At 48.2% G+C, this 26,215-nt stretch overlaps 21 non-coding genes and 6 pseudogenes across 21 annotated transcripts; all 27 read left to right on the top strand.

Annotated features, from left to right (window-relative positions):
• The first annotated feature begins 6,130 nt into the window (after positions 1 to 6,130).
• Positions 6,131 to 6,323, top strand: LOC124853089. Its single transcript, XR_007033473.1, has one exon. It is a non-coding gene; the product is annotated as a U2 spliceosomal RNA (small nuclear RNA).
• A 794-nt stretch (positions 6,324 to 7,117) lies between these two features.
• On the top strand, positions 7,118 to 7,304 carry LOC124853119. The gene has a single exon (XR_007033484.1). It is a non-coding gene; the product is annotated as a U2 spliceosomal RNA (small nuclear RNA).
• An 810-nt stretch (positions 7,305 to 8,114) lies between these two features.
• On the top strand, positions 8,115 to 8,301 carry LOC124852656. The gene has a single exon (XR_007033079.1). It is a non-coding gene; the product is annotated as a U2 spliceosomal RNA (small nuclear RNA).
• A 483-nt stretch (positions 8,302 to 8,784) lies between these two features.
• LOC124853975 lies at positions 8,785 to 8,896 on the top strand. Its single transcript, XR_007034279.1, has one exon. It is a non-coding gene; the product is annotated as a U5 spliceosomal RNA (small nuclear RNA).
• Positions 8,897 to 9,075: 179 nt separating this feature from the next.
• LOC124853042 lies at positions 9,076 to 9,260 on the top strand. Its single transcript, XR_007033446.1, has one exon. It is a non-coding gene; the product is annotated as a U2 spliceosomal RNA (small nuclear RNA).
• Positions 9,261 to 9,753: 493 nt separating this feature from the next.
• On the top strand, positions 9,754 to 9,864 carry LOC124853845. Its single transcript, XR_007034178.1, has one exon. It is a non-coding gene; the product is annotated as a U5 spliceosomal RNA (small nuclear RNA).
• A 173-nt stretch (positions 9,865 to 10,037) lies between these two features.
• Positions 10,038 to 10,219, top strand: LOC124853044. Its single transcript, XR_007033448.1, has one exon. It is a non-coding gene; the product is annotated as a U2 spliceosomal RNA (small nuclear RNA).
• Positions 10,220 to 10,707: 488 nt separating this feature from the next.
• On the top strand, positions 10,708 to 10,815 carry LOC124854075 (annotated as a pseudogene).
• A 170-nt stretch (positions 10,816 to 10,985) lies between these two features.
• LOC124853039 lies at positions 10,986 to 11,175 on the top strand. The gene has a single exon (XR_007033443.1). It is a non-coding gene; the product is annotated as a U2 spliceosomal RNA (small nuclear RNA).
• Positions 11,176 to 16,977: 5,802 nt separating this feature from the next.
• On the top strand, positions 16,978 to 17,163 carry LOC124853077. Its single transcript, XR_007033469.1, has one exon. It is a non-coding gene; the product is annotated as a U2 spliceosomal RNA (small nuclear RNA).
• Positions 17,164 to 17,662: 499 nt separating this feature from the next.
• Positions 17,663 to 17,773, top strand: LOC124854037. Its single transcript, XR_007034312.1, has one exon. It is a non-coding gene; the product is annotated as a U5 spliceosomal RNA (small nuclear RNA).
• A 176-nt stretch (positions 17,774 to 17,949) lies between these two features.
• On the top strand, positions 17,950 to 18,138 carry LOC124852975. The gene has a single exon (XR_007033389.1). It is a non-coding gene; the product is annotated as a U2 spliceosomal RNA (small nuclear RNA).
• Positions 18,139 to 18,638: 500 nt separating this feature from the next.
• Positions 18,639 to 18,750, top strand: LOC124853751. Its single transcript, XR_007034090.1, has one exon. It is a non-coding gene; the product is annotated as a U5 spliceosomal RNA (small nuclear RNA).
• A 174-nt stretch (positions 18,751 to 18,924) lies between these two features.
• Positions 18,925 to 19,106, top strand: LOC124853013. Its single transcript, XR_007033424.1, has one exon. It is a non-coding gene; the product is annotated as a U2 spliceosomal RNA (small nuclear RNA).
• A 501-nt stretch (positions 19,107 to 19,607) lies between these two features.
• On the top strand, positions 19,608 to 19,713 carry LOC124853955 (annotated as a pseudogene).
• Positions 19,714 to 19,892: 179 nt separating this feature from the next.
• Positions 19,893 to 20,079, top strand: LOC124854409. Its single transcript, XR_007034653.1, has one exon. It is a non-coding gene; the product is annotated as a U2 spliceosomal RNA (small nuclear RNA).
• A 763-nt stretch (positions 20,080 to 20,842) lies between these two features.
• Positions 20,843 to 21,032, top strand: LOC124852720. Its single transcript, XR_007033143.1, has one exon. It is a non-coding gene; the product is annotated as a U2 spliceosomal RNA (small nuclear RNA).
• Positions 21,033 to 21,527: 495 nt separating this feature from the next.
• LOC124853976 lies at positions 21,528 to 21,635 on the top strand (annotated as a pseudogene).
• A 170-nt stretch (positions 21,636 to 21,805) lies between these two features.
• LOC124852927 lies at positions 21,806 to 21,990 on the top strand. The gene has a single exon (XR_007033344.1). It is a non-coding gene; the product is annotated as a U2 spliceosomal RNA (small nuclear RNA).
• A 495-nt stretch (positions 21,991 to 22,485) lies between these two features.
• Positions 22,486 to 22,591, top strand: LOC124854054 (annotated as a pseudogene).
• A 172-nt stretch (positions 22,592 to 22,763) lies between these two features.
• On the top strand, positions 22,764 to 22,912 carry LOC124853081 (annotated as a pseudogene).
• A 393-nt stretch (positions 22,913 to 23,305) lies between these two features.
• On the top strand, positions 23,306 to 23,416 carry LOC124853934. Its single transcript, XR_007034250.1, has one exon. It is a non-coding gene; the product is annotated as a U5 spliceosomal RNA (small nuclear RNA).
• Positions 23,417 to 23,595: 179 nt separating this feature from the next.
• Positions 23,596 to 23,788, top strand: LOC124852715. The gene has a single exon (XR_007033138.1). It is a non-coding gene; the product is annotated as a U2 spliceosomal RNA (small nuclear RNA).
• A 493-nt stretch (positions 23,789 to 24,281) lies between these two features.
• LOC124854073 lies at positions 24,282 to 24,389 on the top strand (annotated as a pseudogene).
• Positions 24,390 to 24,561: 172 nt separating this feature from the next.
• LOC124853049 lies at positions 24,562 to 24,746 on the top strand. The gene has a single exon (XR_007033452.1). It is a non-coding gene; the product is annotated as a U2 spliceosomal RNA (small nuclear RNA).
• Positions 24,747 to 25,239: 493 nt separating this feature from the next.
• LOC124853781 lies at positions 25,240 to 25,351 on the top strand. The gene has a single exon (XR_007034120.1). It is a non-coding gene; the product is annotated as a U5 spliceosomal RNA (small nuclear RNA).
• A 179-nt stretch (positions 25,352 to 25,530) lies between these two features.
• LOC124853064 lies at positions 25,531 to 25,719 on the top strand. Its single transcript, XR_007033462.1, has one exon. It is a non-coding gene; the product is annotated as a U2 spliceosomal RNA (small nuclear RNA).
• Positions 25,720 to 26,215: the final 496 nt, after the last annotated feature.

Here is a 26,215-nt window from a genome sequence, read left to right as displayed (position 1 = left end):
CTACGTATTACAGAGGAACAAACATGAGTTGAATATATTTCGGCAGGCTTTGTTGTATGGCTGAGCCTTATGAAATTGTGAAAAGTCAAAGAGCTGTCTAGGTCAGGAAATCAAGCGCCACAAAGGAGAGTCAAGGAGGTGATAAGCAGCAGCCACAGCACACCTCACGGTAATCAAATACAACAAGTGAGATTTGTGCCAAGAGCTTGGCGTGGACATCCAACACTTGGGGCTTATCGCCTCGCCTTTTTGGCTAAGATTGATTGGAGAGACGGAGACAAAGCTTAATGAAAGAGCGAACACAATTTGGCACAAAAGATGACCAAGGACCAGATGCTTCCAAAGGTTGGGGTGGAGGCACAGTCGATACGCTTCCAGGTGGAACCAGTGGAGGAACTTATGATGTCGAGACTGGTTCTGCAAAGGTCATCATGGAACTGAGTAGCCCAAAGGTCGAAGATGTGTATCAGTATCCAGTGGAACCAGCCAGAAAAGCCTTCGATTATGCACTTTGGGTGTTTATGGGATGTATTCAAGATGGCTGAAGCCTGTAGAAAGCAGGCTGGGCAAAGATTCACATTATTACAAGATCCCGAACCCGACAGACCAAATTTCAGAACGGTCACGTGCACACTTACAACCCCTCACACCAAATCGAAAGACCAGCTGATGGCACAGCAACGAGAAGTGGTGATTGAAAGCAGTATCTAAAAGACACGAGGGATTACAGGATATGAACGCAGTTTCAGGTGCTGCTGAACCCTGACCCAGGTCCTGGAGGACTGGAAGCAACCACCCCCTCTTTCAGCCTTGTGGGGATCGTTACCAGTTTTACCCCCAAAACCAGCTGCTCTGCTCGCGCGCAGAGGCAGTCTACATACAGGAGGCAGGGGCTGTTCCGGAGCCTGCTACAGACTCCGTACCAGGCAGGGCCATGAGGCCAAAGACTGCATCAGGAATGCTAGCCCGTCAAGGATGGGGACCGGGGCCACCTGAAACCTCAAGAATTGCACCAGCCGAAGGAGTGACCTGGCGGTGCCAAGTCCACTGGGAGAGCCGAAAGCAGGATCCAGTGAATGGGACCCGTGGCCTTGCAGGAAATGGTCAAGACAATCCAATACAGGCGCAAGAGCCAGCAAACGATCTTTCTAAGGGGGAAACAGAGGAAGCCCCCTGGGAGAAAGGAAACAACCGAAGGCCCACTTGGGATGAGTCGAAGCCGGTGCCCCGTGACAACGCAGGGTAAGATCTATCAACTCCAGCAGGTCCACCCAACTCCAAGGCAAGAACGGGGAAAGCGACTAGCCCGAGTCGGGAACACAAATTTGTAAAAGCTTCGGAGAGAAGGGGGCAGAGTAACACAGTAAAAAAATCAAAGGAAGGCAATCAAAGAGGGAGGAAAAAAAGACTACAGAGCTTGTTTGATGGTGGGACGGATGGGGCAAAGCACAAACAAGGCTTGCAGAGGAAGCACATCACAGCGAAGAAGGCAAACACAGGCCAGGGAGGTGAGAGGCTACTTTGTAGCAGAGCGAAAGAGAATCCAGGTGATCTGCTCGCCGCAGTTTGGGTCAGAGCTGGAGTTACCTGACCTGCTCATACCATCCCCTTGGGGAGTGATGCATCAGGACCTAAATAAGGCCACCAACAACATCACCAATCCAGAGCCCTCTTTCCTGGGGGAAGTCAAGATTTTGGATCAGTGAGGACTCCCTCTCAAGGAGGGAGGGAGTTTTCGGGGCAGTTTGGCACTGGCAAAGACCTAAAAATACGAAATCATACCATCAGAAAGATAAAATTCCTTTCTTATTGAACAGGTAAGAGGAAAATGAGAGACGCTAAAGCAAAGGGCTTTATGATTGCAATCAAAGCGCACGTACAAATTATTGATTGCAGGAGGTCTACTTCACGATCAAAGGCGAGGTTGCACCGGATGACACCAAAGTGGGACTCAACTGAGGTAAATTCACAGCTATCGCCTAGATTCTCATTTGTATAAAGAGATTAGGAGGATGTTTTCTATATTGTTCAAGGCAGATAATGGAGCTGACATCACATGGGGGACAAGGCTTGAGGCTCTGCAGGTATGGACCACAAACCTGAAGAGGAAACCAAGAAGAAATGTTTGAGTTGAGTAGAGCAACACCTGGCCACCACAGAGGCAGGAGGTAATGTGAAGGGGGATTTAACGCACAGGCAAGTAAGGAGGACACCATGACAAGATATTCCCCAATGCGATGGCCAGATCACCGGCTGTAGATGGTGTGGGAGGATGGTCGCACACTGGCAGATATCCCACATGGCGTAACTCACGCGGAACGCTTAGACGCTCGGACTAATGCGGTTTGCAGAAAGTCCTGTGAGTTCGGCAGTCGTGCCCACGGGTTCCTCAAACATTCTCCGACCACCATGGCTGCCGTCGAGAAAGGCCCCAGGCCTGGCCTGTTTTCACGGGGTACTGATTTGAATACAGATAGGGCTAGGGAGTAACACAGTTCACGGCCTCAAAGACATGTTCTTTCAGCAAAACCTCTAGACTGAGACCACAGTCCTGGGTGATGGGGAGTGGTGTAGCAGCCAAGAAAACGGACAAAAGCTTTGCCATAAGTACTTGTGTGGTGTTAAAGGTGAGAAGTTGGACAAGAGTGGGAGGTGGGAGCCATGTCACCGCTCCTGAGGCTCGAAAGGCACAGCGGAAAAGAAACTGCAGCAGACTGTAAACTGGGCGGGCCTGCAGACTCCCAGCCAAAGCAAAGCTGAGGTCTTTGAGGCAGGCCAGGGCCTACCTGCGGCGGCGGCCTGGAGGCACGAGATATGTCTTGCCGCTTCTTCAGGCTCCAATACGGGCTGACAGGAAAAGACAGGAAGGACCGGATCAGGGGACATGCAGGAAGGGGGTGCCTGGAAGCAGGTGAGATGGTGGAGTACACCACTACTCACCACCGCACAAGCTCCAGGAGAAGAGGTAGATGTAGGGGAGGGGACTTTCCTGACTTACTGACCAAGCAGGTGCCACGGACACAGCGCAGGCGTTGAGGCCCCGCCACCTCAAAGAGCCTCGAGGGTGCCTCTGTAAATGAACAATGGAAGGTGCCGGGCATCGACGGACTGCCAGGAGCGATCTCAGCTCTGGGGAGACTCGGCAGTGCTGGAGGTGCTGTCCGAAGTACTTCCTACAGGTGGAATTGGAGTGGACATAAGTACAGGAGGATCTCCTTCTGTTTAAAGGAGACGCACCACCTCGGCAACCATGCCACTGAACTATGCTGTGTGTGGATTATAAGCTTCTGGCAAAGGTCCTAGCCGATCGTCTAGGCACAGCTCTTTCCAGACGTGGTCCATGTGGACCAAACATGGATGGCGGGGCGCCGTGAGATGGAATCTCCAGTTCATACTAGATGTGACGCACAGAAAGACAGACACCTGCCACTTATGGTGGTTATCTCACAGGCAAAGGCCTTTGACAGGGTTCACTGGGGCTATATGTTTAGGGTATCGGAAAGGCTGTGGCTTTAATAAGGGTTTGTCGGATGGTTGGATTATACACAGGTGTGGGCATGTCAGTCACCGGTCACTTAGGGGAAGTTTCGAGGGCACCCAGGGGTAGACAGGGGCGCTCCACCACCGCCTGCTCTACATCCTCATATAGATGCCTGCGCAGCCATCGGGCAGACCAGGGTGAAAGCGTTCCTGGTTCCCGGCAGCAGAGGCCAAGGTCAAGTTGTCACAGTATGCGGATGACACCACACTGCTGCTGGACAGATGCATGCCTGATCCGATTCCTTGAGATTTTCCAGATTTTGGTCGGGGTCTGGAGCACAACTGAATCGCAAGTCCTCGTAGTTCTTTGGCGCTGGAAAGAAAGGATGGACGACCGGAGGGCTTCGTCGAGCTGCCCACAGGACGAATTACTTAGGTCAGCTTGAGACAACCTCACAGTGCCACAATCAACTGGACCGGGCTGATTTCAGCAGTCCAGAAGAAGCTTGCGCCTGGAAGAGCAGGTGCCTGACTTTAATAGGAAGGTACTGTACTGAAGGGCAGACGTTCTGCCATCCCTCCTATATCTGCATACATATACCCACTGCCAGTCAGCATGAGGAGAATCTCTGCACTTCTGTGTTCGGATTCCTGCGGTGGCAGATGAACATGGACAGGTTTCGTGATGCTGGCTGGGGAGTAGAAGCCAGGAGGGAGGATGCCACACCTCCCGCCTGAAGCCTGACCGCACTTTTGCTCTCCATCCAGCAGAGAACCATCTCAGCTGACAGAGCAATCCCTCAGGCTACTTCCTGAGGCCTATTTCTGCATACCAAGCCAGGGGGCTGATGGTCTGGGAGCAACTTGGCACCCAGGGCATGAGCAGCCATGCAGTATTTCCAACCATGCAGCCAGGTGGCGGGGCTCATCCCGAGGCTCCGACACAGCCATAAAAATAATCACAGAGCCCTACAGAGAGGTCAAGGGAGTAGCCCACTTCTCCAGTGGTGGGGACCACAAAAGATTTGGGAGGGGACACAGCACCAAGGGCTTGACAACGGGCTCAAAGACCTAAATTGGTTATGTTTGCACAAATGCTCAGGCGGGAAACCATGTACCGCATGGGGCTGGCAAGAGACCCCGGCGGCTCCTCGGAACAACCTGTTCAGGGGAGTGAAACGGTCAGGCATGTCATGTGGGACTGGGTCCAGTCGCAAGTGGTAGTATGGGTAAAGTGGGGGAACGGCTAAGCAGGTAGTCACAGGATTTATCTGACCTGACCAGGGCTGAAGAGGTTTAGGCACAGGGAATGTCTCTTAATGTCCCAACATGGAAGATTATAAGTATAACAAAGAGGAGGACTCAATGTGTGCCAGGCAAGACCTGATAAAAGACAGATAAAGAGTGGGGTGGAAGGGATAATGAGGAGAGGTAAGCAGATGGAAGGGAACACTGCATGAGACTGAGAAGTGTGGAAACATGAGCCCTAGAGAGGGGTGGAAAGGAGGGGCTTGGGGGATATAAAAAGAGAGGAAGGCAAAAGGAGTTCTTGACTGTTTTTATTTTTTTTTCACCTTTTAGTTTTTGCAACATGGAATGGTAATGGGAAAATTAACATCCATACCGGCGTATAAAGGCCATTTGGGGATGAAGGTTGTATTAAGTGATGACCATACGTGATGTTTGATTTGAAGATTTTATTTAACTGACGAAGTTTTAAATCTGTTCTTACAGCTTAACATCGATATGTCCCCCATATGATGAGACTACATATTAAGCAGATTTCTAGCATGAGGGCAGAAATTTGGAGCTTGCACCTTTCTCTCCACGCATCACCTAGCACTGCAGTGCTAAGGAACGGTGGCACTGCTCCACTTCCCAGTAGAAAACCAAACACCCAAACAATTGTCGGGCAGATCAAAAAGTGAATTTCCACACTGGCTCAATGAAACTGAGAGAAAACGGCCTGGTAACACTACAAGTGTGTGAAACCGCTCCTGGACGGCTCACTGCTTAGTGACGTGACCATGCACGGGGTCACAATGAGCTTGAACTGATTCCAAATCACATAGAAGTTGTCAAGAATAAAACTTGGTTCACACCAAGACCTTCCCAGTGGGGAGACTTGGCAGAAACCAGAGTCAGCATTTTGAGCGAATGTAAGTGGTTCAGGGATGTATTGGGTTTAGCAGGATTAAGGTGTTTAAGCACACAGTAGTCAGGCAGGAGGGTTAAAGACGTGCATAATTTGGTTAGCAGGATAAAGGGTTGGGAATGCTGTATACTGGATCTGAGCAAAAGAAAGAGAGGCCCACCGTGAAGGTGGTGATCAGACCGAGAAGCTCCTCTGCTGCCTCAACAGAGGGCCATGCTGACTCCGGTTTCTCTCATAACCCAAGTCTACCTTTACTAAAGACTTCCGGAGAGAAGAACGTAAACATGAGTTGAATATATTTAAGTATTTTGCTGTATGGATTGAGCCTCTTGATGAAATTGTGAAAAGTCAAAGAGCCATCTAGGCTCAGAAAATCAAGCCTAACAAAGGAGAGCTTGAAGGAGGTGATAAGCAGCCATTACACACACCTAACACGAACGTAAAACCACAACAAGGCAGATTTCACAAGAGCCTAGGCGACATCAACACTTGGTCATCGCTTCTCAGCCTCTTTGACTAAGACTCAGGTAGTATCTGTTCTCACCAGTTTAACATCTGATGTAGATGTCCTCTATATGAGGACTACATTATTAAGCAGATTTTGGCATGAGGGGGCAGAAACTTGGAGCTTGTCTTCTTCCACGCATCGACCTAGCATTGCAGTGTCGCTGGGAACGCAAAATTCTGTTCCCACTCTTGTAGAAAACCAAACACTCAAACAATTGTCGCGCATCAAAAGTGAATCCTTACACTGGCTCGAATGAAACAGAGATAACGCCTATGGCTACCACACAAGGTGCAGAAACCGCCATGGTCTCACTGCTTAGCGACGTGACCATGCACGGGTCACAGACGAGCTTGAATCAACCCAAATTGAGTTAGAAGCGATTGTCAAGAATGGAAACTTGCTCTTCACTCTTCAAGACCTCTCTGGGGAGACTCCAGGAGAAACCAGAGCTCAGCATTTTGGAGCCAATGTGCAAGTGGTTCAGGGATGTATTGTCAGGGCAGGTTTCAAAGCCAATAACAGTAGTCAGGCAGGAGGTAATAAAGACGTGCATAATTTTGCTGGCAGATGGGGGAAGTGGTCGGGAATGTTGCATACTGATCTGACATGTGGAAAGCAAAAGAGAGGCCCACCGAATAGTAGTGGATCAGACCCAGAGACTCCTGCTGCCCTCCAACAGGGCCATGCTGACTCTGAAGTTTCTCATAACGCACAAGTCTTGCCCCGCCTTTACTAAAGACTGTAAGAAAACAAAGGAGTTGAATATATTTTTGGCAGGCTTTTGCTGTATATGATTTCAGGAAATTGTGTGAAAAGTCAAAGAGCTGCTCCAGGTCAGAAACCGCGCCACAAAGGGGAGAGCTTGGGCGGAAGTGAGAGCAGCAGCCATTGTTATGCTAATTTACCGAACGAGTAAATTATTAAACAAGTGGAGATTTTTAAGCAGAGCTTGGCGTGACATCCAACATCAGCTTATCGCTCGGCCTGGCCAAGATCAAGTGTAGCATCTGTTCTCACTTCAGTTTAATATCTGGATATGTCCCTCATAAGGAGGACTACATATTAAGCAGATTTTTGGCATGAGGGGCAGAAACTTGAGAGCTGCCCCTTTCTCTTCCTCCACGCATCGACCCAGCATTGCAGTGTCACAAACGAAAATCTGTTCTTAACCTTGTAGAAAACCAAACACTCAAACAATTATCACAGATCAAAAGTGAATTCTAAGAAACTGGCTCAATGAAAGCGAGGTAACGGCCCGGCACACACAAGTGTGTGAAACCGCCTGATGGCTCACTGCTTAAAGTGACGGACCATGCACGGGGTCACAATGAGCTTCTGAACTGGATTCCAAACCAGTGAAGCGCTTTATCAAGAATGGAAACCTGCTTTCACTCAAGATTCTTGGGAGACTTGGTGAGAAACCAGAGTCAGCATTTTGGGAGCTAATGTAAGGGTTCAGGGATGTATTAAGTTTAGGGCAGGCTTAAAAGCCAACCACAGTAGCTGGCCTCAGGCAGGAGGTAACAAAGACGTGTATAATTTTGGTGGCAGATGTGGGGAAGGTTGGGAATGTTGCATACTGGGGATCTCACAGCAAGTGCAGAAAGAAGAGAGGCCCACCTGTGTGGACAGTGGTGACCGTGACCGAGAGGCCTCCTGCTGCCCCCAACAGAGGCCATGCTGACCTGGCTTCCTCTCTCTCTCTCTTCATAACTAAGCCTTTCGCCTTTACAGACTCTCGTGGAGAGGAAACAAACATGAGTTGAATTATATTTTGGCAGGCTTGCTGTATGGCTGAGCCTTATGAAATTGTGAAAGCTAGCTGTCTAGGTCAGAAATCAAGCCCACAAAGGAGAGCTTGGGAGGTGATAAGCAGCAAGCCATTGTTATGCACACACCTACGAACGGGGTACCACAACAAGTAGAGATTTGTGCCAAGAGCTTGGCTGGACATCCAACACTCTGGGGCTTATCGCTTCTCGCCTTTGGCTAAGATCATGTAGTATCTGTTCTTATCAGTTTAATATCTGATATGTCCTCTATATGAGGACTACATATTAAGCAGATTTTTGGCATGAGGGCAGAAATTTGGAGCTTGCTCCTTTCTCTCCACGCATCGACCTAGCATTGCAGTGCCGCTGGGAACGGTGCACCTGTTCTTACCTTGTAGAAAACCAAACACTCAAACAATTGTCGCGTATCAAAAGTGAATTCTACACTGGCTCAATGAATGAGGTAACGGCCTGGCACACAAGTGTGTGAAACCGCTCTGATGGCTCACTGCTTAGTGACGTGACCATGCACGGGTCACAATGAGTTGAACTGATTCCAAATTGAGTTAGAAGCGTTTGTCAAGAATGGAAACTTGTTTCACTCAAGACCTTCTGGGAGACTTGGTGAGAAACCAGAGTCAGCATTTGGAGCGAATGGTGGTTCAGGGATGTATTGTTTAGGCAGGCCTTAAGTGCCAATCACAGTAGTCAGGGCAGGAGGTAATAAAGATGCATAATTTTGGTTGCGATGGGGCGGGTTGGGAATGCTGCGTATACTGGGATCTGACATGGAAAGCAAAGAGAGGCCTCACCGTGAAGGTGGTGACTGTGACGAGAGGCTCCTCTGCTGCCTCCAACAGAGGGCCAGCTGACTCTGGTTTCTCTTCTCATAACGACAAGTCTTTCGCCTTTACTAAAGACTCCCGTGGAGAGGAAACAAACATGAGTTGAATATATTTTTGCAGGCTTTAATGTATGGCTGAGCCTATGAAATTGTGAAAGTCAATGAGCTGTCTAGGTCAGGAAATCAAGCGCCACAAAGGAGAGCTTGGGCGGAGGGTGATAGCAGCAGCCATTGTTATGCACACCTACGAACGGGTACCACAACAAGGAGATTTGTGCCAAGAGCTTGGAGTGGTGACATCCAACACTGGGGCAAAATATCGCTCGGCCTTTTTGGCCAAGATCAGTGGTATCTGTTCTTATCAGTTTAATATCTGATATGTCCTCTATATGAGGACTACATATTAAGCAGATTTTGGCATGAGGGGGAAGAAATTTGAGCTACTCCTTTCTTCCACGCATCGACCTAGCATTGCAGTGGCCTGGGAACGGTGCACTCTGTTCTTACTTGCAGAAAACCAAACACCTCAAACAATTGTCACAGATCAAAGTGAATTCTACACTGGCTCACTGAAAGTGAGGTAACGGCCTGGCACACACAAGTGTGAAACCGCTCTGATGGCTCACTGCTTAGTGACGTGACCATGCACGGGTCAATGAGCTTGAACTGGATTCCAAATTGAGTTAGAAGCGCTTTGTCAAGAATGGAAACTTGCTTTCACTCAAGACCCCTTCTGGGAGACTTGGTGAGAAACCAGAGTCAGCATTTTCTTGAGCGAATGTAAGTGGTTCAGGGATGTATTGCTTAGGCAGGCTTAAAAGCCAATCACAGTGAAAGCAGGAGTGTAATAAAGACGGTATAATTTTGGTTGGCAGATGGGGGGGCTGGGAATGTTGCATACTGGGATCTGATATGGAAAGCAAAGAGAGGCCTACGTGAAGGTGTGTGATCAGACCGAGAGGCTCCTCTGCTGCTCTCCAACAGAGGGCCATGCTGACTCTGGTTTCTCTTCATAACGCATAGTCCTTTCGCCTTACCAAAGACTTCCGTGGAGAGGAACAAACATGAGTTGAATATATTTTTGGCAGGCTTTGCTGTATGGCTGAGCCTTATGAAATTGTGAAAGTCAAAGAGCTGTTCAGGGTCAGGAAATCAAGCGCCAAAGGAGAGCTTGGGCGGAGGTGATAAGGCAGCCATTACAGGCACACTCCACGAACGGGGTACCAGCTAACAAGGAGATTTGTGCCAAGAGCTTCATGGACATCCAATACTTGGGGCTTATCGCCTCGGCCTTTGGCTAAGATCAAGTGTAGTATCTGTTCTTATCAGTTTAATATCTGATATGTCCCCATGAGGACTACATATTAAGCAGATTTTTGGCATGAGGGGCAGAAATTTGGAGCTGCCTTCTCTCCACGTGATCGACCTAGCATTGCAGTGCCATGAACGGTGCACTCTGTTCTTACCTTGTAGAAAACCAAACACTAAAACAATTGTCGCATATCAAAAGTGAATTCTACACTGGCTCAATGAAACTGAGGTAACGGCCTGGCACACACAAGTGTGAAACCGCCTGATGGCTCACTGCTTAGTGACGTGACCATGCACGGGGTCACAATGAGCTTGAACTGATTCCAAATTGAGTTAGAAGCGTTTGTCAAGAATGGAAACTTGCTTTCACCAAGACCTTCTGGAGACTTGGTGAGAAACCAGAGCTGCATTTTGAGCGAATGTAAGTGGTTCAGGGATGTATTGCTTAGGCAGGCTTAAAAGCCAATCACAGTAGTCAGGCAGGAGGTAATAAAGACGTGTATAATTTTGTGGCAGATGGGGCGGGTTGGGAATGTTGCATACTGGGATCTGACATCGGAAAGCAAAGAGAGGCTCACCGTGAAGGTGGTGATCAGACCGAGAGAGGCCTCTGCTGCTCTCCAACAGAGGGCCATGCTGACTCTGGTTTCCTTCTTCATAACAGATGTTCTTCGCCTTTACTAAAGACTTCCGAGGAGAGGAACAAACATGAGTTGAATATATTTTTGCAGGTTGTTGTATGGCTGAGCCTTAGAAATTGTGAAAAGTCAAAGAGCTGTCTAGGTCAGAAATCAAGCGCCACAAAGGAGAGCTTAAGGAGGTGATAAGCAGCAGCCATTGTTATGCACATTACCAACGGGTACCACAACAAGTAGAGAAAGCAAGAGCTTCATGGACATCCAACACTTGGGGCTTATCGCCTTCTCGGCCTTTTGCCAAGATCATGTAGTATCTGTTCTTATCAGTTTAATATCTGATATGTCCTCTATATGAGGACTACATATTAAGCAGATTTTTGGCATGAGGGACAGAAATTTGAGCTTGTCCTTTCTCTCCAATGATCGACTAGCATTGCAGAAAAGCAGCTGGGAACGGTGGTGCCTCCTGTTCTTACCTTGTAGAAAACCAAACACTCAAACAATTGTCGCATATCAAAAGTGAATTCTACACTGGCTCAATGAAACTGAGGTAACGGCCTGGCACACAAGTGTGTGAAACCATTTGATGGCTCACTGTTTAGTGACGTGACTCATGCACGGGTCACAATGAGCTTGGAACTGATTCCAAATTGAGTTAGAAGCGTTTGTCAAGAATGGAACTTGCTTTCACCAAGACCTCTGGGAGACTTGGTGAGAAACCAGAGTCAGCATTTTGGAGCGAATGTAAGTGGTTCAGGGATGTATTGTTTAGGCAGGCTTAAAAGCCAATCACAGTAGTCAGGCAGGAGGTAATAAAGACGTGTATAATTTGGTTAGATGGGGAAGGAGTTAATGTTGCATACTGGGATCTGACATGAAAGCAAAGAGAGGCCCATAGGAAGGTGGTGACTGTGACCGAGAGGCTCCTCTGCTGCTCTCCAACAGGGCCATGCTGACTCTGGTTTCTCATAACGCAAAGTGCCCCTTCGCTTTTTACTAAAGACTTCCAGGGAGAGGAACAAACATGAGTTGAATAATATTTTTGGCAGGTATGAATAAAGTGAATGAGCCTTATGAAATTGTGAAAAGTCAAAAGAGCTGCTCCAGGTCAGAAATGCCCACAAAGGAGAGCTTGAAAGGAGGTGTGATAAGTAAGCAGCTTGACACAGTGCACACCTACGAACGGGGGTAAATTGGCCAACAGTGAGATTTGTACAAGAGCTATGTGAACATCCAACACTTGGGGCTTATCGCTTTCTCGGCCTTTGCTAAGATTGATTGGAGAGACTACATTAAAGCTTAACAAAGAAGGAAGGAACACAATCGACACAAAATGATGACCAAGGACCAGACAAGCCCAAAGGTTGGGGTGTGAGGTACACGATATCGCTTACAGGTGGAACCAGTGAGGAACTTATGATGTCAGAGACTGGTTCTGGCAAAAAGGTCATCATGTAACAACTGAGTCTGGCTGGGTCAAAGATGTGTACTGTATCCAGTGGAACCAGCCAGAAAAATTTCGACGTTACACTGGTAAGCGAGGATGTGTATTCAAGAGTGGCTGAAGCCTGTAGAAAGGAGGCTGGGAAAAGATTCATGGCCGTTACAAGATCCTGAACTCTGGACAGACCAAATTTCAGAACGGTCACGGTGCACACTTACAACCCCTTCTGTCACCGACCGAGCACTAGCTGCTTTTTTGGGACAGCACGGAGAAGTGGTGATCAGTGCTAGGTATCTGAAAGACACGAGGGATTCTGACAGAAGAAGGCAGCAGTTTCAGGTGCTGCTGAACCTGACCCAGAAGGTCCTGGAGGACCTGGAAGCATCCACCCGCTCTTTCAGCTCAGGATCGTGGTTGACCACTGTACCCCGGCAACCAGCGCCTGTCGGCGCTGCAGGCAGTCTGGCTTGGCTACAGAGGCAGGCTGTCTGGAGCCGCTGCCGTGACCTGTGGCCAAGGGGGCCATGAGGCCAAGACTGCACGGGCCCAAGGCCTGTCATAGATGGGGATCAAATAATTGCACTGCAACTGCCCTAGCTGAAGGAGGACTCGGGTGAAGTGGCCAAGTCCATTGGAGAGCCGGAAAAAGCCAAGGATCCAGGAATGGGACCCGTGTCCCAGGGAATGGTCAAGTTATCAACACAGGCAGAGCTGTAACGGATCTTTCAAGGGGGAATAGAGGAAGCCCCCGAGAAAGGAATGAACTGGAAGGCCCACTTGGGATAGCGAAGCCCAGGTGCCCCGTGACAACGCAGGGGGATTTCCTCCCACTAACCCAGGTCCACCTAACCTGTCAAGAAGGCACGGAAAGGATCGAGGCTTCTCGAGCGGGAAGACAATTAGAAGCTGAGAGAGTAAGGAGGGGGCCATAGTAAAAATCAAAGGGGGGAAGGCAACGGGCAGAGGGACAGGACCAAGAGAAGGGAGCTGATGGTGGGATGGATGGGGGTAGGCAGCAAAGAAGGGCTGGGCAGAGGAGGGGGAGGGACATCAGGATGTGGGAAGGGGGCAACACAGGGCTAGGGGAGGGTGGAGAGAAGCACGGAGCAGAGCGAGGAGATCCAGGTGATCTGCTCGGCCGTAGGTTTGGGTTGACACTGAGTTACCTCCAGACCTGCTCAATATGCTATCCCCTTTGGGAGGATGATATGAGGGACCCAACAGGCCATCAACATCGCTAATCCAGCTCCTTTCCCTGGGGAACAGATGGACAGTGCGAGGACCTCTTCTTGCTGTAGGGAGTTTTTTTGGTGTTTTGTACAAAGACTTTAAAAATACAAATTTAATGACTGCAGTTAAAATTTCTTTTCATTAAATGTAAGAGGAAATTATGGACGCGGTTAAAAGAAGGGTTGTTTATGATTTTGTGGACCAGCTGCATGTACAAATTTGTTATTGCAGGAGGTTCATTTACTGGGACAAGGGGATGTTGCAAAATTCTCAAGGGAGTGGACTTAAAGGGGACTCAATCTGAGTGTGGGGGTCCAATTTGCAGGTGTCGATTTTGGTTTGGTGTTAAAGAGATTAGGTGGGAGGATGTTTAGCAATTGTTCATGCAGGATAATGGTGCCGACATCACATGGGGACAAAGTGGCTGAGGTTTTTGTAGGTATGGACCACAAACCCAGAGGGAAATTTACGAGAAATGTTTGAGTTAGTAGAGCCACCTGGCCACCAATAGGCAGGCAATTGTAGGGGGATTCTCAAATGTGCAGTTAGGCAAGGGGGACACCAGCGATAGCATATCTTCCCACCTGATGGCCAGACACGGGCTAGTAGACGGGGAGTGATGGTCAGCTGCCTGGTAGATGGTCCCACATGGCGAACCTCACTGCGGAACGCTTAGACGCCTGGACTACGGTTTGTAGAAAAGTCCTTGAGTCTGTGTCAGGTCGACGGCCCTTGTTCTTCTCCGACCATGATGGGCTGCTGTTTGAGGTGCGCCTGTGCCTGCCTGTTTTCGGGCGGGGGCATTGTAGTTTCAATATTAGCAAGTGTGTATTAGAGGAAGACAAGTTCAAACAAGGTTTCGTACTGTTTTTCAAAAACCTTCTAGGACTGAGACCAATGTGTCCTGGGGTGATGGAGTGGTGGGAAGTTAGCCAAGAAACGGATACAAATAAGCTATGCTAAGTACTGTAAAAAGGAAGGTGAGGCTGGCCAAGAGAGGTGTTTCGCTTACAGCCTCCTCGAGCTCGAAAGTACAGCAAAGGAAACTGGCGGCAGCACTGTAAATCAGCGGGCTTGTGACTTCTCAAAGTAGCTTTAAGGAGGTCTTGAGGCAGGCCCGGGCCTACCTGTTGCAGGCGCGCTGTTTCCTGGAGAAGCACGAGACATGTTCCTGCCGCTTTTCGGCTCAATACGGCTGAGCAGGAAAAGCATAGGCATGACCGGGATCAGGGACATGCAGGAAGGTGTCGAAGCAGGTGAGATGGTGAGTGCCACTACTGGACCACCACCGCACAAGCTTCCAGGAGAAAGAGGGATGTAGGGGGAGGTGGACTTTCTGGACTTACTGACCAAGCAGGTGCCACGGACATAGCGCAGGCGTTGGAGGCCCGCCACCCTCAAAGAGCCCAGAGAGGGTGCCCTCTGTAAAATGAACAAGCGGAAGGTGCCGGGCATCGACGGACTGCCGGTGGAGTTTTATCTCAAGCTCTGGGAGATTCTCGGCCGGAGTGTTGGAGGTGGGCGGTCCGCAGTACTTCTCACAGGTGTAATGGGGAGGGACTACATACAGGAGTGATCTCCCTCTGTTTAAAAAGGGAGACTGCACTGACCTCGGCAACTGGCGGCCACTGACCATGCTGTGTGTGGATTATGCTTTCTGGCAAAGGTCCTAGCCGATCGCCCAGGCACAGCCCTTCCACACGTGGTCCATGTGGACCAAACATGCGGGGTGGCGGGGCGCCGGTGAGATGGAATCAACATACGAGACGCTGCCGCTGGGCGAAAGACAGACACCTGCCACTTATGGTGGTTGGTCTCGACTTCAGGCAAAGCCTGACAGGGTCCACTGGGGCCATATGTTTAGGTATTGGAAAGGCTATTTAACAAGGGGTCGTCGGATGGTTACACATTATACACAGGTGTGGGGAGCATAGCAAATGTCAACGGTCACTTAGGGAAGTTTTCAGGGTGCACTCAGGGGTAAGACAGGGGTGCCCACCACCGCTCCTCTACATCCTCTATATAGAGCTCTAAGGCAGCCATATCTCGGGCTGACCCAGGGGCAAAGGTTTCCTGGTTCCCGCAGAGGCCCACGGGTCAAGCTGTCACAGTATGCGGATGACACCACACTGCTGCTGACAGTGATGCATGCCTGATCCGATCTTTGAGATTTTCCAGGATTTTGGTCGGGGTCTGAGCACAACTGAATCGTGCCAAGTCCTCGGTCAAGTTCTTAAGCTGGAAAGAAAGGATGGACGTACCGGAGGGCTGTCGCTCTGCACAGGACCACTGAAATTACTAGGGGTCAGCTGAGACAGCCCACAGTACAATCAACTGGACCGGGCGCATTTCAGTACAGTCCAGAAGAAGCTTGGCGCTCTGGGAAGAGCAGGTAAAGCCTGACTTTAATAGGGAAGTACTTGTACCTGAAGGTAGACGTTCTGCCACTCCTCCCATCTGGCATACACATGCCCCACACTGCCAGTCAGCATGAGGAGACCTCTGCGCTCTCGTTCGGATTCCTATGGGGTGGTAGATATGAATATGTGGCGAGGTTTCGCATGCTGGCTTGGTATAGAAGCAGGAGGGAGGATGTGCCACACCTCCGCTGAAGCTGGACTGCATTTTTGTTTCATCCTTGTGCAGAGAACTATCCTTATCGATAGACACCCCTGTGCTACCCTGAGGCTCCATTTCGCATACCAAGCCAGGGGGTTGATGGTCTGGAGCAACTTGGCACCCAGGGAAAGAGCAGCAGCCATGGCATTTCAACCACAGAGCCAGGTGGCTGAAGGTGGCTCATCCCGAGGCCTCCGACACAGCCATAAAAATAAATCACAGAGCCCTACAGAGAGGTCAGTCAGGAGTAGTCGCACTTCTCCAGAGTGTGGGGACCCCACAAAGATTTTGAGGGGGATACAGCCACGGGGGCTTGACAACGGCTCAAAGACCTAAATTGCTATGCTGCACAAATGCCTGCTATGGGAAACCATGTACCTCGGCATGGGTTGCTGGGTAAGATCTCGGCGTGCCGACAAACCTGTTCAGGGAGGAAACCAGTTGTGCACATGTCATGTGGGACTCGTCCAGTGGTATGGTATGTGTATGGGGAACGGCTAGGCAGGTAGTCACAGGATTTTATCTGACCTTGGACCAGGTTGAAAGAGTGTTTAGGCACAGGGAATGGTCCTTTAATGTCCCTATATGGAAGAATATAAGTATAACAAAGAGGAGTATCTGGTCTAAGCCAGGCAAGACCTGATAAAGACAGATAAAGACAGTGGGGTGAAGGATAATGAGAGGGTGGAAGCAGATGTAAAGGGAACATCAAAAGGGACATTGAGAAGTGGGGAAACATGCAGCCCTAGAGAGGTGGAAAAGGAGGGCTCGGGGGTGGACAGCAGGAAAAAAGAGGGAAGGCACAAGGAGTTCTGACTGTTTTTATTTTTTTCTAATTCCTTTTAGTTTTGCAACATGAATGGGTAGGTTTGGAAAATTAACATTCTATAATGTGCAAAGGCACATTTGGGGATGAAGGTTGTATTAAGGATGACTTACGGATGTTTGATTTGTATTGATTTGTATTTAACTTAATAAAGTTTTTTGTAATAAAAAAAAAAAAAAAAAAAATCTGTTCTTATCAGTTTAATATCTGATATGTCCTCTATATGAGGACTACATATTAAGCAGATTTTTGGCATGAGGGGCAGAAATTTGGAGCTGCTCCTTTCTCTCCACGCATCGACCCAGCATTAGTGCAGCTGGGAACGGTGCACTCTGTTCTTACCTTGTAGAAAACCAAACACTCAAACAATTGTCGCAGATCAAAAGTGAATTTACGCTGGCCTATGAAACTGAGGTACTGGCCTGGCACACACAAGTGTGTGAAACCGCTCTGATGGCTCACTGCTTAGTGACGTGACCATGCACGGGTCACAAATGAGCTTGAACTGGATTCCAAATTGAGTTAGAAGCGTTTGTCAAGAATGGAAACTTGCTTTCACTCAAGACCTTCTGGGAGACTTGGTGAGAAACCAGAGTCAGCATTTTTGGAGCGAATGTAAGTGGTTCAGGGATGTATTGTTTAGGCAGGCTTAAAAGCCAATCACAGTAGTCAGGCAGGAGGTAATAAAGACGTGTATAATTTTAAGCTGGCAGATGGGGGCGGTTGGGAATGTTGGCATACTGGGATCTGACATGGAAAGCAAAGAGAGGGCCTCACTGAAGGTGGTGATCAGACCGAGAGGCTCCTCTGCTGCTCTCCAACAGAGGGCCATGCTGGACTCTGGTTTCTCTTCATAACGCACAAGTCTTTCGCCTTACTAAAGACTCCAGGAGAGACGAAACAAACATGAGTTGAATATATTTTGGCAGGCTTTGCTGTATGGCTGAGCCTTATGAAATTGTGAAAAGTCAAAGAGCTGTCTAGGTCAGGAAATCAAGCGCCACAAAGGAGAGCTTGGGCGGAGGTGATAAGCAGCAGCCATTGTTATGCACACCTACTGAACGGGTACCACAACAAGTGAGATTTGTGCCAAGAGTTTGCGTGACATCCAACACTTGGGGCTTATCGCTCTCGGCCTTTGCTAAGATCAATGTAGTATCTGTTCTTATCAGTTTAATATCTGATATGTCCCTCTATATGAGGACCACATATTAAGCAGATTTTTGGCATGAGGGGCAGAAATTTGAGCTTGCTCCTTTCTTCCACGCATCGACCTAGCATTGCAGTGCCGCTGGGAACGGTGTGCACTCTGTTCTTACCTTGTAGAAAACCAAACACTCAAACAATTGTCGCGTATCAAAAGTGAATTCTACACTGGCTCAATGAAACTGAGGTAACGGCCTGGCACACACAAGTGTGTGAAACCGCTCTGATGGCTCACTGCTTAGTGACGTGACCATGCACGGGTCACAATGAGCTTGAACTGGATTCCAAATTGAGTTAGAAGCGCTTGTCAAGAATGGAAACTTGCTTTCAATCAAGACCTTCTGGGAGACTTGGTGAGAAACCAGAGTCAGCATTTGGAGCGAATGAGTGGTTCAGGGATGTATTGCTTAGGGGCAGCTTAAAAGCCAATCACAGTAGTCAGGGCAGGAGGTAACAAAGACGTGTATAATTTTGGTTGGCAGATGGGGGCGGGTTGGGAATGTTGCATACTGGGATCTGACATGCGGAAAGCAAAGAGAGGCCTACCGTGAAGGTGGTGATCAGATCGAGAGGCTCCTCTGCTGCTCTCCAACAGAGGGCCATGCTGACTCTGGTCTCTTCTTCATAACGCACAAGTCTTTCGCCTTTTACTAAAGACTTCCGTGAGAGGAACAAACATGAGTTGAATATATTTTGGCAGGCTTTGCTGTATGGCTAGAGCCTTATGAAATTGTGAAAAGTCAAAGAGCTGTCTAGGTCAGGAAATCAAGCGCACAAAGGAGAGCTTGGGCGGAGGTGATAAGCAGCAGCCATTGTTATGCACACCTACGAACGGGTACCACAACAAGTGAGGATTTGTGCCAAGAGCTGCGTGACATCCAACACTTGGGGCTATCGCCGGCCTTTGGCTAAGATCAAGTGTAGTATCTGTTCTTATCAGTTTAATATCTGATATGTCCTCTATATGAGGACTACATATTACAGATTTTGGCATGAGGGGCAGAAATTTGGAGCTTTCTCCTTCTCTCCACGCATCGACCTAGCATTAGTGCCGCTGGGAACGTGCACTCTGTTCTTACCTTGTAGAAAACCAAACACTCAAACAATTGTCGCGTATCAAAAGTGAATTCTACACTGGCTCAATGAAACGGAGGAATCGGCCTGGCACAACAAGTGTGTGAAACTGCTCTGATGGCTCACTGCTTAGTGACGTGACCATGCACGGGTCACAATGAGCTTGAACTGGATTCCAAATTGAGTTAGAAGCGCTTTGTCAAGAATGGAAACTTGCTTTCACTCAAGACCTTCTGGGAGACTTGGTGAGAAACCAGAGTCAGCATTTTGAGCGAATGTAAGTGGTTCAGGGATGTATTGCTTAGGCAGGCTTTAAAATAAATCAACCAGTAGTCAGGGCATGGAGGTAATAAAGACGCAGTATAATTTTGGCTGGCAGATGGGGGCGGGTTGGGAATGTTGCATACTGGGATCTGACATGCGGAAGCGAACAGAGGCCTACCGTGAAGGTGGTGATTAGATCGAGAGGTCCTCTGCTGCTCTCCAACAGAGGGCCATGCTGACTCTGGTTTTCATAACGCACAAGTCTTTCGCCTTTACTAAAGACTTCCGTAGAGGAACAAACATGAGTTGAATATATTTTTGGCAGGCTTTGCTGTATGGCTGAGCCTTTATGAAATTGTGAAAAGTCAAAGAGCTGTCTAGGCTGGGAAATCAAGCGCCACAAAGGAGAGCTTGGCAGAGGTGATAAGCAGCAGCCATTGTTATGCACACCTACGAACGGGTACCACAACAAGTGAGATTTGTGCCAAGAGTTTGGCGTGAACATCCAACACTTGGGGCTTATCGCTCGGCCTTTGGCTAAGATCAAGTGTAGTATCTGTTCTTATCAGTTTAATATCTGATATGTCCTCTATATGAGGACTACATATTAAGCAGATTTTTGGCATGAGGGGCAGAAATTTGAGCTTGCTCCTTTTTCTCCACGCATCGACCTAGCATTGCAGTGCCGCTGGGAACGGTGCACTTGTTCTTACCTTGTAGAAAACCAAACACTCAAACAATTGTCGCGTATCAAAAGTGAATTCTACACTGGCTCAATGAAACTGAGGTAACGGCCTGGCACACAAGTGTGTGAAACCGCTCTGATGGCTCACTGCTTAGTGACGTGACCATGCACGGGGTCACAATGAGCTTGAACTGGATTCCAAATTGAGTTAGAAGCGTTTGTCAAGAATGGAAACTTGCTTTCACTCAAGACCTTCTGGGAGACTTGATGAGAAACCAGAGTCAGCATTTTGGAGCGAATGTAAGCGGTTCAGGATGTATTGCTTAGGCAGGCTTTAAAAGCCAATCACAGTAGTCAGGGCAGGAGGTAATAAAGACGTGTATAATTTTGGTTGGCAGATGGGGCGGGTTGGGAATGTTGCATACTGGGATCTGACATGAAAGCAAAGAGAGGCCTACCGTGAAGGTGGTGACGTGACCGAGAGGCTCCTCTGCTGCTCTCCAACAGAGGCCATGCTGACTCTGGTTTCTCATAACGACAAGTCTTCGCTTTAACAAAGACTCGTGGAGAGGAACAAACATGAGTTGAATAAATTTTGGCAGGCTTTGCTGTATGGCTGAGCCTATGAAATTGTGAAAAGTCAAAGAGCTGTCTAGGTCAGAAATCAAGCGCCACAAAGGAGAGCGCGGAGGTGATAAGCAGCCATTGTTATGCACACCTACGAACGGGGTACCACAACAAGTGAGATTTGTGCCAAGAGCTTACGTGACATCCAACACTTGGGGCTTATCGCCTCGGCCTTTGGCCAAGATCAGTGTAGTATCTGTTCTTATCAGTTTAATATCTGATATGTCCTCTATATGAGGACTACATATTAAGCAGATTTTTGGCATGAGGGGCAGAAATTTGGAGCTTGCTCCTTTCTCTCCACGCATCGACCTAGCATTGCAGTGCCGCTGGGAACGGTGCACTCTGTTCTTACTTGTAGAAAACCAAACACTCAAACAATTGTCGAGTATCAAAAAGTGAATTCTACACTGGCTCAATGAAACTGAGGTGACGGCTCGTACACACAAGTGTGTGAAACCGCCTGATGGCTCACTGCTTAGTGACGGACCATGCACGGGGTCACAATGAGCTTGAACTGGATTCCAAATTGAGTTAGAAGCGTTTGTCAAGAATGGAAACTTGCTTTCACTCAAGACCTTCTGGGAGACTTGGTGAGAAACCAGAGTCAGCATTTTGGAGCTGAATGTAAGTGGTTCAGGGATGTATTGTTTAGGCAGGCTTAAAAGCCAATCACAGTAGTCAGGGCAGGAGGTAATAAAGACGTATAATTTGCTGGGCAGATGGGGAGTGGTTGGGAATGTTGCATACTGGGATCTGACATGGAAAGCAAAGAGAGGCCCACCGTGAAGGTGGTGACTGTGACCGAGAGGCTCCTCTGCTGCTCTCCAACAGAGGGCCATGCTGACTCTGGTTTCTCTTCATAACGCAAGTCTTTCGCTTTACTAAAGACTTCCGGAGAGGAACAAACATGAGTTGAATATATTTTGGCAGGCTTTTGTTGGCTGAGCCTTATGAAATTGTGAAAAGTCAAAGAGCTGTCTAGGTCAGAAATCAAGCGCCACAAAGGAGAGCTTGGGCGGAGGTGATAAGCAGCAGCCATTGTTATGCACACCTACGAACGGGTACCACAACAAGTGAGATTTGTGCCAAGAGCTTGGCGTGACATCCAACACTTGGGGCTTATCGCCTCGCCTTGGCTAAGATCAAGTGTAGTATCTGTTCTTATCAGTTTAATATCTGATATGTCCTCATATGAGGACTACATATTAAGCAGATTTTGCATGAGGGGCAGTAATTTGGAGCTTGCTCCTTTCTTCCACGCATCGACCTAGCATTGCAGTGCCGCTGGGAACGGTGCACTCTGTTCTTACCTTGTAGAAACCAAACACTCAAACAATTGTCGCGTATCAAAAGTGAATTCTACACTGGCTCAATGAAACTGAGGTAACGGCCTGGCACACACAAGTGTGTGAAACCGCCTGATGGCTCACTGCTTAGTGACGTGACCATGCACGGGGTCACAATGAGCTTGAACTGATTCCAAATTGAGTTAGAAGCGTTTGTCAAGAATGGAAACTTGCTTTCACTCAAGACCTTCTGGGAGACTTGGTGAGAAACCAGAGTCAGCATTTGGAGCGAATGTAAGTGGTTCAGGGATGTATTGCTTAGGCAGGCTTAAAAGCCAATCACAGTAGTCAGGGCAGGAGGTAATAAAGACGTGTATAATTTGGTTGGCAGATGGGGGCGGGTTGGGAATGTTGCATACTGGGATCTGACATGCGGAAAGCAAAGAGAGGCCTACCGTGAAGGTGGTGATCAGACCAGAGGCTCCTCTGCTGCTCTCCAACAGAGGGCCATGCTGACTCTGGTTTCTTCATAACGCACAAGTCTTTCGCCTTTACTAAAGACATGGAGAGGAACAAACATGAGTTGAATATATTTTTGGCAGGCTTTGCTGTATGGCTGAGCCTTATGAAATTGTGAAAAGTCAAAGAGCTGTCTAGGTCAGAAATCAAGCGCCACAAAGGAGAGCTTGGCGGAGGTGATAAGCAGCAGCCATTGTTATGCACACCTACGAACGGGGTACCAACAAGTGAGATTTGTGCCAAGAGCTTGCGTGACATCCAACACTTGGGGCTTATCGCCTCGGCCTTTGGCTAAGATCAAGTGTAGTATCTGTTCTTATCAGTTTAATATCTGATATGTCCTCTATATGAGGACTACATATTGCAGATTTTTGGCACGCTGGCTCAATGAAACTGAGGTAACGTGCCTGGCACACACAAAGCGTGAAACCGCTCTGATGGCTCACTGCTTAGTGACGTGACCATGCACGGGGGTCACAATGAGCTTGAACTGGATTCCAAAATTGAGTTAGAAGCGTTTGTCAAGAATGGAAACTTGCTTTCACTAAGACTCCTGGGAGACTCTTGGTGAGAAACCAGAGTCAGCATTTTGGAGCGATGTAAGTGGTTCAGGGATGTATTGTTTAGGCAGGCTTAAAAGCCAATCACAGAAGTCAGGGCAGGAGGTAATAAAGACGTGTATAATTTTGGTTGGCAGATGGGGGGCGGGTTGGGAATGTTGCATACTGGGATCTGACATGAAAGCAAAGAGAGGCCTACCGTGAAGGTGGTGATCAGAGGCCTTCTGCTGCTCTCCAACAGAGGGCCATGGGCTGACTCCTGGTTTCTCTTCATAACGCACAAGTCTTTCGCCTTACTAAAGACTTCCCGGAGAGGAAACAAACATGAGTTGAATATATTTTTGGCAGGCTTTGCTGTATGGCTGAGCCTTTTATGAAATTGGGTGAAAAGTCAAAGAGCTGTCTAGGTCAGAAATCAAGCTGCCACAAAGGAGAGCCATGAGGTGATAAGCAGCAGCCATTGTTATGCACACCTACGAACGGGTACCTCACAACAAGTGAGATTTGTGCCAAGAGCTTGGCGTGGACATCCAATACTTGGGGCTTATCAAGCCGGCCTTTGGCTAAGATCAAGTGTAGTATCTGTTCTTATCAGTTTAATATCTGATATGTCCTCTATATGAGGACTACATATTAAGCAGATTTTTGGCATGAGGGGCAGAAATTTGGAGCTTGCTCCTTTCTCTCTCCACGCATCGACCTAGCATTGCAGTGCCGCTGGGAACGGTGCACTCTGTTCTACCTTGTAGAAAACCAAACACTAAAACAATTGTCGCATATCAAAAGTGAATCTCTACACTGGCTCAATGAAACTGAGGTAACGGCCTGGCACACACAAAGTGTGTGAAACCGCTTGATGGCTCACTGCTTAGTGACGTGACATGCACGGGTCACAATGAGCTTGAACTGGATTCCAAATTGAGTTAGAAGCGTTTGTCAAGAATGGAAACTTGCTTTCACTCAAGACCTCTCTAGAGACTTGGTGAGAAACCAGAGTCAGCATTTTGGAGCGAATAAGTGGTTCAGGGATGTATTGCTTAGGCAGGCTTAAAAGCCAATCACAGGTCAGGGCAGGAGGTAATAAAGACGTGTATAATTTTGGCTGGCAGATAAAGGGGTTGGGAATGTTGCATACTGGGATCTGACATGGAAAGCAAAGAGAGGCCCACCGTGAAGGTGGTGACTGTGGACCTAGAGGCTCCTCTGCTGCTCTCCAACAGAGGGCCATGCTGACTCTGGTTTCTCTTCATAACGCACAAGTCTTTCTTTACCAAAGACTCGTGGAGAGAACACAAACATGAGTTGAATATAGCTTTGGCAGGCTTTGCTGTATGGCTGCTTCCTAAGGAAATTGTGAAAAGTCACGAGCTGTCTAGGCCGGGAAATCACACAAAGGAGAGCTTATGGAGGTGATAAGCAGCAGCCATTGTTATGCACACCTACGAACGGGGTACCACAACAAGTGAGATTTGTGCCAAGAGTTTGGCGTGGAGATCCAATACTTGGGGCTTTATCGCCGCCTTTGGCTAAGACTGGGCGTAGTATCTGTTCTTATCAGTTTAATATCTGATATGTCCCTCTATATGAGGACCACATATTAAGCAGATTTTGGCATGAGGGGCAGAAATTTGGAGCTTGCTCCTTTCTCTCCACGCATCGACCTAGCATTGCAGTGCCGCCAACGGTGCACTCTGTTCTTACCTTTAGAAAACCAAACAACAAAACAATTTGTCGATATCAAAAGTGAATTTACACTGGCTCAATGAAACCTGAGGCATGCCTGGCACACACAAGTGTGTGAAACCGCTCTGATGGCTCACTGGTTAGTGACGTGACCATGCACGGGGTCACAATGAGTTTGGAACTGGATTCCAAATTGAGTTAGAAGTGTTTGTCAAGAATGGAAACTTGTTTTCACCCAAGACCTTCTGGGAGACTTGGTGAGAAACCAGAGTCAGCATTTTGGGAGCGAATGTAAGGGTTCAGGATGTATTGTTTAGGCAGGCTTAAAAGCCAATCACAGTAGTCAGGGCAGGAGGTAATAAAGACGTATAATTTTGGCTGGCAGATGGGGCTGGGTTGGGAATGTTGCATACCGGGATCTGACATGAAAGCAAAAGAGAGGCCTATCTGTGAAGGTGGTGATTGTGACTGAGATTCCTCTGCTGCCTCCACCAGAGGGCCATGCTGACTCTGGTTTCTTTCTTCATAACGCACAAGTCTTTCGCCTTTACTAAAGACTTCCGTGGAGAGGAACAAACATGAGTTGAATATATTTGGCAGGCTTTGCTGTATGGCTGAGCCTTATGAAATTGTGAAAAAGTCAAAGAGCTGTCTAGGTCAGAAATCAAGCGCCACAAAGGAGAGTTTAAAGTGAGGTGATAAGCAGCAGCCATTGTTATGCACACCTCACGACCAAAAAACACAACAAGGAGGATTTGTGCCAAGAGTTTAGCGGGACATTCAACACTACTGGGGCTTATCGCCTCGGCCTTTTGATCAAGACTAAGTGTAGTATCTGTTCTTATCAGTTTAATATATGATATGTCCCTCTATAAGGAGGACTATTATTAAGCAGATTTTTGGCATGAGGGGCAGTAATTTGGAGCTTGCTCCTCTTCCACGCACGACCTAGCATTGCAGTGCCGTTGGGAACGGTGCACTCTGTTCTTACCTTGTAGAAAACCAAACACTAAACAATTGTCGCGTATCAAAAGTGAATTTCTACGCTGGCTCAATGAAACTGAGTGGTAACGGCTCAAGCACACACAAGGTGAAACCGCTCTGATGGCTCACTGCTTGTGTGACGTGACCATGCACGGGGTCACAATGAGCTTGAACTGGATTCCAAATTGAGTTAGGAAGCGTTGTCAAGAAATGGAAACTTGCTTCACTCAAGACCTTCTGGGAGACTTGGCAGAAACCAGAGTCAGCATTTGGAGCGAATGTAAGTGGTTCAGGGATGGTTGCTTAGGCAGGCTTAAAAGCCAATCACAGTAGTCAGGCAGGAGGTAATAAAGACGTGTATAATTTGCCATGATGGGGCTGGGTTGGGAATGTTGCATACTGGGGATCTGACATGAAAGCAAAGAGAGGCCTACCGTGAAGGTGGTGACTGTGACCGAGAGGCTCCTCTGCTGCTTCAACAGAGGGCTATGCTGACT

Source organism: Hippoglossus stenolepis, chromosome 10 (assembly GCF_022539355.2).
Source record: "Hippoglossus stenolepis isolate QCI-W04-F060 chromosome 10, HSTE1.2, whole genome shotgun sequence".
Lineage (NCBI taxonomy): Eukaryota > Metazoa > Chordata > Actinopteri > Pleuronectiformes > Pleuronectidae > Hippoglossus > Hippoglossus stenolepis.
The sequence above is the reverse complement of the archived record's forward strand: the minus strand, read 5'-3'. Positions and strand labels throughout refer to the sequence as shown.